General features: G+C 39.9%; 1 long non-coding RNA gene across 1 annotated transcript; it reads left to right on the top strand.

Moving 5' to 3' along the window:
* Positions 1-626: 626 nt before the first annotated feature.
* Positions 627-8,507, top strand: LOC309862679. Its single transcript, XR_014310650.1, has 3 exons — positions 627-747; positions 861-946; positions 8,426-8,507. It is a non-coding gene; the product is annotated as an uncharacterized lncRNA (long non-coding RNA).
* Positions 8,508-9,317: the final 810 nt, after the last annotated feature.

The raw sequence follows: 9,317 nt of genomic DNA, 5'->3' as shown, positions 1-9,317 counted from the left end.
CTTTGTGTTACTGGCTAATGATTTCTTCCAAGAAAAAATCTGGGAGAATAAAGTGATAAGGTTAATCTCCCCCTCCCCCTTTCCTGAGATCAAAGACTTGAACTGGCATTTGTTTCATGTTTGAAAAGAGTTTCACTTATAGTGCCCCATTTCTTAGTCATTTATGATAGTAAGATAAGTACAGACCCTTATACTCCAGGATAACCAGAAGTAAAATTGAAATAACTTTTAAAACAAGATTTATATACCCACGTATGTATTTCAGGGCTTCAGATTTCCTCCTCATCTCAAGGAAGACAACAATAAAATATTTTCTGAGTCAGCACAAATCTGACTCGCAATTTAGTTTGATATATGAAACTTTAAGTTTGAATCTAAACACCATATGTGTTAATTCTACAATGGTTTAGGAAAAAAAAATCTTTCACATCTTTCAATATCCACCACTAAATCCTGGCTCAGCTGTTTTACATGCTAATTTTTACTCCTTTGAAGGATTTTAATACCAAATCAAAAAGAGTGGTAGGGAGTGGCTTTCTCCACACACATCAATTCTGAACAATTTCAGCTTCTCTAAAATTACATGGAACCTAGGATCACTAAAGAAATCCTTTATTTCACTGCAGGTGACACCTCTCTGGTTTTATGTTAAGTTTTCTTTGCTCAGTAATTTCTTTTTGCAAAATCAAAGAAGGGCCACTATCAAATCAATACAGCAAAATATTCAAGAACCAAGATGGATGTAAGGTAATGTAATCTTTTTACATTCAGTACAGCTGCTTAAAAATGCTGAGTGATGTGGCATTTCATGCTCTGTGAGTCTAACTCATAGTGCTTTTTATATCCCACCAATCTGCCAGCCTGCCATGAACCTGACTCTCCCCCAGAATTTGACTGTTCTTCACTAGGACAAGAAAGGAGATATCTAGAAATACAGAATTGTCAGGTAAGTCCACTATGCATACCTTCAGAAGGTAAACAGCCAGGGTAAATGTCTTGGACAGAATTCTCAAGAGAGGACAAAAATCCAGAAAGAAAGAAAAAGAAATGGCACTATTAGCAAATAGTAACACTGAAGTCAGTAGGAATATCAGAAAGGATATGAAGAACTAAAGGGAGGACATAAAAGGAAACTATACATTTATATATTTAGAATGTGTTAACAGATGAGAAAATTCGATATTAAAAGCTGTCAATTTTTACCATTATTAATTTATAAATTCCATTCATTCATAACTTGAATCCAAACAATGTTTTCATTAACTTGAAACCAGGATTTTAAATTGTATGTGGCATAATAATTGATTAAGGATATCCAAGATAAATCTTTTTTTAAAGACTTTATTTGTTTATTTGAGAAAGCGAGAGAGAGAAGAGAGTGACAGAAGGAGAGGGAGAAGCAGGCTCCCCACTGAGCAAGGAGACCAATGAGGGACTCAGTCCCAGGTTCCTGGGCCCATGACCTGAACTGAAAGCTGACACTTAACCAACTGAGCCACCCAGTTGTTCCATTCAAGATAAATCTAAAGTAAATGTGCAAAGGCAAGAGATCTCCCCTAACAGATAATAATATTTATTATAATTATATAAGAATTATAATTATGTGACATTAATATGGGAGTAAACAAATAGATCAATCTGTTTTTATTCTATAGAAAAGGCAAGGGAAAGGTGTGTCTATACCACTTGATGTATAATAGTACTGGTGTTACCTCTCAGGGGGGCTTTCTATCTTTTGATGATTTTTATATTAAATACCTTTAGAACACTCAACTTTCTGTAAAGAATAAAATAATAGATCCTTATAACACACCACCCAAAAATAAATGCTAAATGAGGGCCATGCAGGTCAGTTTCCCCAGGAAACAACTCTTAAATTTGTGTGCAAAAGGCTGAATGGGGAGGGCTCATGGGAGTGAGAGAAATAGAATCAGACAGAGAAGCTAAACTTTAACTCACTTTGGCTAATGGCATAGGGGCTCTGGACCTATGAAGGCTCTTCAGAGACATCCTGAACTACAAAACAGACTGCCCCTGTTGGGGGCAGGATGAGGAGGAACATTTGGGGGAGCAGCACCTTTTGACTGAGGACAATTCCTATGGAGGAATCCAGCTATGAAATCTCATCAGAACCAAGAGATCTTATGGGCACAGGCCTACTGCTCTACTTCCTTTGCTATAAAGTTAGTCTCTTCATTTGAGGCAAGTATGCAGAATCCTTATGGTTGAAATAGTATATGTCTTTAGATAATGGTGCATGAAGTCCTATCAGCAGGAAAGGTAAAACAAGTCAATTCCCTTTAAGATGAATTACTACCCCTTCAGGGTGGAAAAGATCAGATATAATTAACCCGTTACCAAAGCTAGTTGGTTTCCCAGAAAGATGGAACTCATACTGAAAACTCATCTTTTGTTGATTTCCACTGTTGACAGGTTGGACACTTGACAGCAGCAATAGTTAAATCAGCCTGAGTGAGAGAGAGTCCATATTTTGGGTACTATGTGTATTATCTATCCCTTCATAATGGTAATTCCAGTTTTTTATCCATTGTGCTTGTTCTAAGGTATGCCCTAACAAAAAAGTGGTTAATGTCAACTGACTATATTACTCTGTCTACTTGGTTGTTTAGTGACTATTACATGAGGGATATGGTCTGGTGGTAATAACCATATGATATAAATATCATAACACTCCCATTCATTATAATTGTTTCCATCTTTCTTCTGAAGCTTGAGCCCTTGACCTATAGTTATTTTAGTATCATAAAAATCTCCTTTGCTATCAAGGAGCCCAGTTTTACCATCAGCCATGGTCAAAAGAGGACACTGCCAGTGGGCTTCTCAGTATTACTTTGGTCCCTCCTCTAAGTGCATTCTTTATTGCTTTAATAAACAGAGTGTACTTTGGATCCTACTATAGAATGTAGTTGCCAATAGGTTTCCCAGGCACATGTGTTGTTTTTCCAGCCTTGTATAGTACATTCTCCTTAACATGTTCATTTCTCTTTCTTTTTATCTTGTCTCCCTCTCTCTGCAATGTTTCTGGCATTTCTGTTTTACCTGATGTAGTACTTCACTTTTTCCAAGTTTTTAAAAGTCTTCTCGTTATCTAAAACTGTGCTCCCCTCTTGGTGGGTACTGAGCCAAAAGACACAACCAAGCCAAAGAATAGGAAAAGGATGAACTTTACTTGCAACAAGTAAAGGAGAACACCAGGGATCTTTCCCAAAGAGTCTCCCTGAAGGACAAAATCGGGAAGTTTTAAGCTAGGGGTTCATGTGTATTCATAAGGGAGCTGGTGCAGTGGGGAATATAACACAGAATCAATCAAGCAAAGGTCATTTTAAGGCAGCTGAGTCCCAGTCAAAGTCAGGAGGGCTGGCAGGGTCAGCATCATCGATTCTCTGGCACCTGTTGGTACAGTATCAGAATTCTCAAAGGCGTTTAGATCCTGCAGAGATAACTCCTGAATATCCACCGTGTCAATCTTCAGTTTTGAATATAATCATATGGCCTGATAGCAGCTCTTTGTTATAACATTCGTCACAAGATGGCAGGGTGGAGGGGGAGGCAAAATGACTTTTCTTATGTTGAGAAAGCTATGTCCTCATTTTTCTGGGGACCCTTCTTTCTACTTGTAATCTAAACAGCCTGTTAGCACTGACTCCCGAGGCTCTTGTCAGAGTGTTATTTTTATCAGGAATAACGGTCCCATATCACTAAAGGCTCCCTTATCCAACTCTGTACTCCATCTCCTCTCATCTAGAACTCTCAGGATGTTTTAGTCCAAGACACACTCTCTCAACTCTTGTTAAAATATATTGGGTAGGTCCTGTAGTTTGTCTGAAGTATAGTCCTATTCTCCCCTTAGCAGTTGCAGTTACTTCCCTGGCTAGGTCCAGCTTGGACTTCACCCTAGCAACTGCTGATGTTCAAAGGGTGGCGAGCCAGGGAGATCTTGAGAAGAACAACTGTTGTCACCAGCCAAGAGGCCTCTGCATCATCTTAATATAAACAAGGAGCTCTAGACTCTCAGCAAGGAGTGGGCCACTTATTCTTGCTTAAAACATTTAGGAGAATCTGGGGATTCAAGATTTTTTGAGTGCCTTAACTCAAATCTTAGACTCCCACTCCTTCATTGCTGCCCTGAACTTAGTGTTCTGAACTTCCCAGGGCTGAAAATTCAGTTTTCTTTAGAGCGTCACGATCATTAAGCCAGGGGCTTGGGTGCCTGGGTGGCTCGGTTGGTTAGCATCTGCCTTCAACTCAAGTCATGACCCCAAGGTTCTAGGATCGGGTCCCATATTGGGCTCCCTGCTCAGCAGGGAGCCTGCTTTTCTCTCTGCCTGCTGCTACCTTCTCTCTCTCTCTCTGACAAATAAATAAATAAAATCTTTAAAAAAAAAACAAAACAGGGGCTTTATCTTCAGCTTTTTTCTGTCTTCCAGCTGCAAAAGCTCAGAATCTCTTTATATATGACCCAGAACATCCTCTGGCTATCACAAAGCCTTCACTGGTGATTAAAGGTCTTCAGCTTTTCTTTGTCTTTTTCTAATTTATCAATAGCCCCAAGCACCAGCCATCTGTTGTGATTTTTTTTAATGTTTCTTAAGTAGAGCCTGGGGGACTGTGAGATGATGAGACAGGTCAACAAATGACCACAAAGAAAAATGAAATAGAGAAGTTTATCATTCACAGATCCTAGAGGAGGTACTGGGCACAGAGGAGGTCAAGGCAGGGTGCAGGCAGAAAGAACATGGTGTCAAGGTGTGGGCACATGGCTCTTTTAAGGTCTGCTAGTGGAGTGCTTTGGGGTTTCTGGACTAAAAGTGGATTAGCAATTCAAACCAAAACCAGCAGGAGTTTAGGAGTAGAAGTAGGAAGGCCTTAGGTGGTAGTACTGCGCGCGTGCACACGTGGGGGGGGGGATGCTTACCACAGGAATAGTTGACAGGTGTCATATCACAAATTTACATTTACCTGTGACTCTGTGGGCTATTAGCTTGGGCTTGAGCTCACAGCAGAAGCTGGTGTCAGTTCAAGTTCAAGGCCTCTGTAGGCTGCTTGACCAACACAGAATAGAAGCCAGGGCAGCAGTATTATGGGAGTAGTTTAACTCAACACCATTCAAGTCCCAAATCCTTATAATTCCTTACTACTTCTCCTAAACCTCTCAATCACTTGAGATGTTGTACCCACCACTGTATTTTCTTCCAGCCTCAGTACCCCCCTCCCCCCAGTGAAAGTTTTAGAAGTCACTGGGCTACTGCTTGGCAATGTTTATCATTATTTCTCTATGGTGTTAAAAAAAAAGTCATCATTACTAGCCAGGTGATGGAAGATTCAGCTCCAAAATCCGTTTTTAAATCTGTTTTCCAGGATCACTTCTTGTGCCCATTATTACTGTCGGGCTGGCAGGAAGGGCTACTAAAGATGGCGAAAGTTCCCGCTCGGACAGGAGAACAAAGGCCCAAGCAGGAATCTGAGACCCCCGCCCCGGGCTCCTGTGGACCAATGGGATCCCGATGAGAGGCGGGATATCCAAATAAGGGAAACTTCCAAAAGACCCCTGAGCTTCCTCCAAGACCCCTTAAAAGCCCCCTCCTCCCTGCCTTGGGCGCGACTTCTGCCACTCTGCTTTCCAGAGTGGCGGAACCTCGCCCGAGGGTGCCCACCTCCTCCCGGCGCAACTTTCCTGGCTCCCCTTCTCCTGAGCCCTGAAACTTCCCCGGAGAGCGTTTTTAATAAATCTTGCCTTGCACCCACTTTGCCTGGTGTTGTGTTTATCTCGCCGGAAAAAACTTTACATTTACAAGTCAGGTTTTCTAGAACACAGACTCTGAGATGTAGATTAGCATGGTTTATGGGTGATTAATTTGCATAAAGGAGGGAAGGAAGCAAACTTGGGCAGGAGAGAAGTTAAATTGTGATTCATTGCCACAGAGGACTCATCAGTCCCACAGAGAGCTTGGAAGTAGGACTGGCCCTTTAGAGAAATCCCAGACTGAGGCCAGGAGCCAGACTTTTGTCCTTCCACACAAACTCAGTAATTGAATACAAGAGGTAGCAGAATCTTGAGCAAAACAGGTTTTTGTTAATTTGAGGGACAGATTATGCTATGTGCTATTGGAAGACAGTACTTGAAATAGACTCTGGGCTCTGTACCACAACATCTGCTACAGCTCTAAATGTATAAAACAAACCTTGAATGATAAATGATAGAGAGGTGGATAGATGGATGGATGGATAAATTGATAGATATGAATATCTTTGTGACATAGGAGTATTCAAAAAAATTCTTAAGACATCGAAACTTCCAATTATTAAAAAAAGATAAGTAACCAGGCAATATTAAAATTTAAAACCTGGACACAGTTCAGGACAGTGTAGGCAAAGATAAATAACAAGGAACAGACTTGGAGAAGATACATGCCAAGTGTATTATCAAGACTTCATATCCAGAATATATAAGAAAATGATATGAATCATTCAGAAGACAAACAACATGAAGGTAAAAACAGGCAAAGTATATGAAAACTAATTTTTAAAGCAGTGAAATGGTCAAGAAATAAGTGAAAAAATGCTTAACTTCACTAGTATAGAGAGAAATCAAATTAAAGAAATAAACCCCCATTTTGCAATATTCAAGGCTCCAAAGTTCAAAAGACAATGCCTAGTGTGGACAAAGTTGTAAGGGAATGGCTTCATGTGCTATGTGTGTTAGTCTGTATGTTTTGGGGAAAATGTAAACGGGCACTTTGAGGAACAATTTATCAATGTACATAACATTGAAACTGTGCATGACAAAAATGGTAGCCATTCCATTTCTGAGCCCAGGGAAACTTGCACATGGACACCAGGAGAAGTGAATGGAGAATTTTCATAGCAATATTCTCAACAATAGAAACAAATAATGAGACATAGCCAAATGGTCATCAATAAAGGACTATATAGATGAAATGGGATTAAGTTACCTGATGGAATGCTCTACAGGAGTTCATGTCTACAAACCAGGTTCACACATATCAACAGTGCTATCTTAACAACATGTCAAATCAGAAGAAAATCCCAGAACTCTGTGTGCTCCAATGAGCCCCCACCCCAGCCTTTCACTTCTAAGCAACTCTAAACCTCACTGCCCTATTTCCCTTGATGTCCTCAGGGCTCCTCTCAATTCTGCCCAGACTGCCTCAGCCTATCCCTCTGCATTCTCCCTTCCTATTTTTTTGTCCATAATATTCTCACTGTCCAACATATTTTACCTCTTTATTTATTTGTCCTTTCCCAATTAACACATAAACTTCACTTAGGTAGGTTACTTTCTTATCATTTTGTTAATCTCTAGCACTAACATCTAGAATAGTGCCCAGAACATCGAACACAAAATACATATTCCTTGAGGGACAACATAATGCAAAATGTAAAAAGGGGGTGGTAAACGTGAATGAAAAATATATACACCTCCTGTAAAACTTTAAATACTTTCAAAACAGTACTCCATAAAAACGGTTAAAAGACTTTAAAATGGGCTGGAAAAGCATATTATAAATTCCCAAAAGTGATTATCTTCGAGAAGAAAGTGATTCTAAGGGGTCTGAGGAAGGAAAACAGGATTTCAGCTTTATTTCTAATGGGTGTATTTTTACTTAAAAAAGTCCAAAGCAAATATGGCAAATTTAACTTTAAGATTCTGTGTTACTTCCCTGTATATTTAAATTAGAACAAAAGGAACCTACATGAAAAGGTGACAATCTGCAATGTCACCATCATTATACGTTTGATTTTAATATTACAAATTTCAGAAGCCACAGGTGGTATATAACATTTTATCAAGGCAGAACATCCAACTGACATCAGCCTTACACCCAGGTGTCTGATACTTTGAAGGATTCTGTTTAAACTAATAGGCACATAAGAGGCTCTTAATCTCACAGAACAAACTGAGGGTTGCTGGGGGGAGGGGGAGTGTGGAGAGGGTGGTTGGGTTATGGGCATTGGGGAGGGTACGTGATATGGAGAGTTCTGTGAAGTATATAAGCCTGACGATTCACAGACCTGTACTCCTGGGGCAAATAATACATTATATGTCATCAAAACTAATTAATAAAAAATAAAATTTTAAGCAATATTCTTTAATTCAGTCAACTATAAAATAAAAAGTAAGCTTGGTGTCTACCAGAGACACCCTTGATCACCTGTCTTTGTGGGCAGGCTGAGGATTAGGAAGTGGCCACACTAAATGCTGGGCAGGTTTCTCAACAATATTCGGGTTGGAGAGTGTTGGAGTGGGAGTAGGGTGGGGCAGGGCTCAGCTGAGGGAGGCCTACAGTGCTTGTGGGAGTTCCAGACTGCTTTAGAGCTATCCCGTTGACTTTGAAATGCTCCTCAACATTTCCCACCAAACCTTGCTTCTCAACTCTTTCAGGGTGCACAGCTGTGATGATGCTATGTGCCATGCCTTGGTTTGCTTCCTCTGACAGAGAGTCGAAGTCCAGTCTGAAATACAATCAGCTCTCTGCAGCTAACTCTCCATAAAATGAATCTACCCAGAACTCTGTGGCCCTTTGGACTGGCCCCATCTCAGGAACAATTCATATCATTCATCACCATAGCAGGCGGATGTTGTGGCTTAAGGATTCAACAACTATTCCTCACAAAGGACTCCTTTAAATAATTTTCTGCATGTGGACCTTGCATATGTGAAATTTATGCCCATCAAATATACATTTCAAGAAAAAATCATTTTGTAATTTTTGTTGACCAAAGGATAAGATAGAAATACATAAAAGTATATGAGATGAGGAGCGCCTGGGTGGCCCAGTCAGTTAAGCATCTGCCTTCAGCTCAGGTCATGATCCCAGGGTCCTAGTATTGAGCCCCACATCTGGCTCTCTGCTTGGCAGAAAGCCTGCTTTTCCCTCTCACTCTGTCTTCTGCTCCCCCTGCTTTTGTGCTCTCTCTCTCTCTCAGTCAAATAAATTAATAAAATCTTTTTTAAAAAATCCTTTAAAAAGTACATGAGATGAACCAGAGCTCACAAATGCTTTATTAGCCCAAAGCTCAGAACCCTGATATTTTATTTAGATTATTAGCTCTAATGGAAACAAATGTATGATTTTCAATACTCTGAACATAGCTCCATCAAGAATCTTACTGACCTATAAAGCTTCATGATCTGGACTCTATTACCAGAGTGTGGCTAAAATTAAATCTGGGAAGGGAAAGTTTATTATCTTTTATTTCACTTATTTCGTCCCAGTGTTAAATTTTTAAAGTCATAGAAATCTTAGAAATCATAGAAATTTTCCTTTACTTCT

The sequence above is a fragment of the Mustela nivalis genome, assembly GCF_964662115.1.
Source record: "Mustela nivalis genome assembly, chromosome: 4".
Classification (NCBI taxonomy): Eukaryota; Metazoa; Chordata; class Mammalia; order Carnivora; family Mustelidae; genus Mustela; species Mustela nivalis.
Note: the sequence above shows the minus strand (reverse complement) of the source record. Positions and strands in the feature narration are given on the sequence as shown.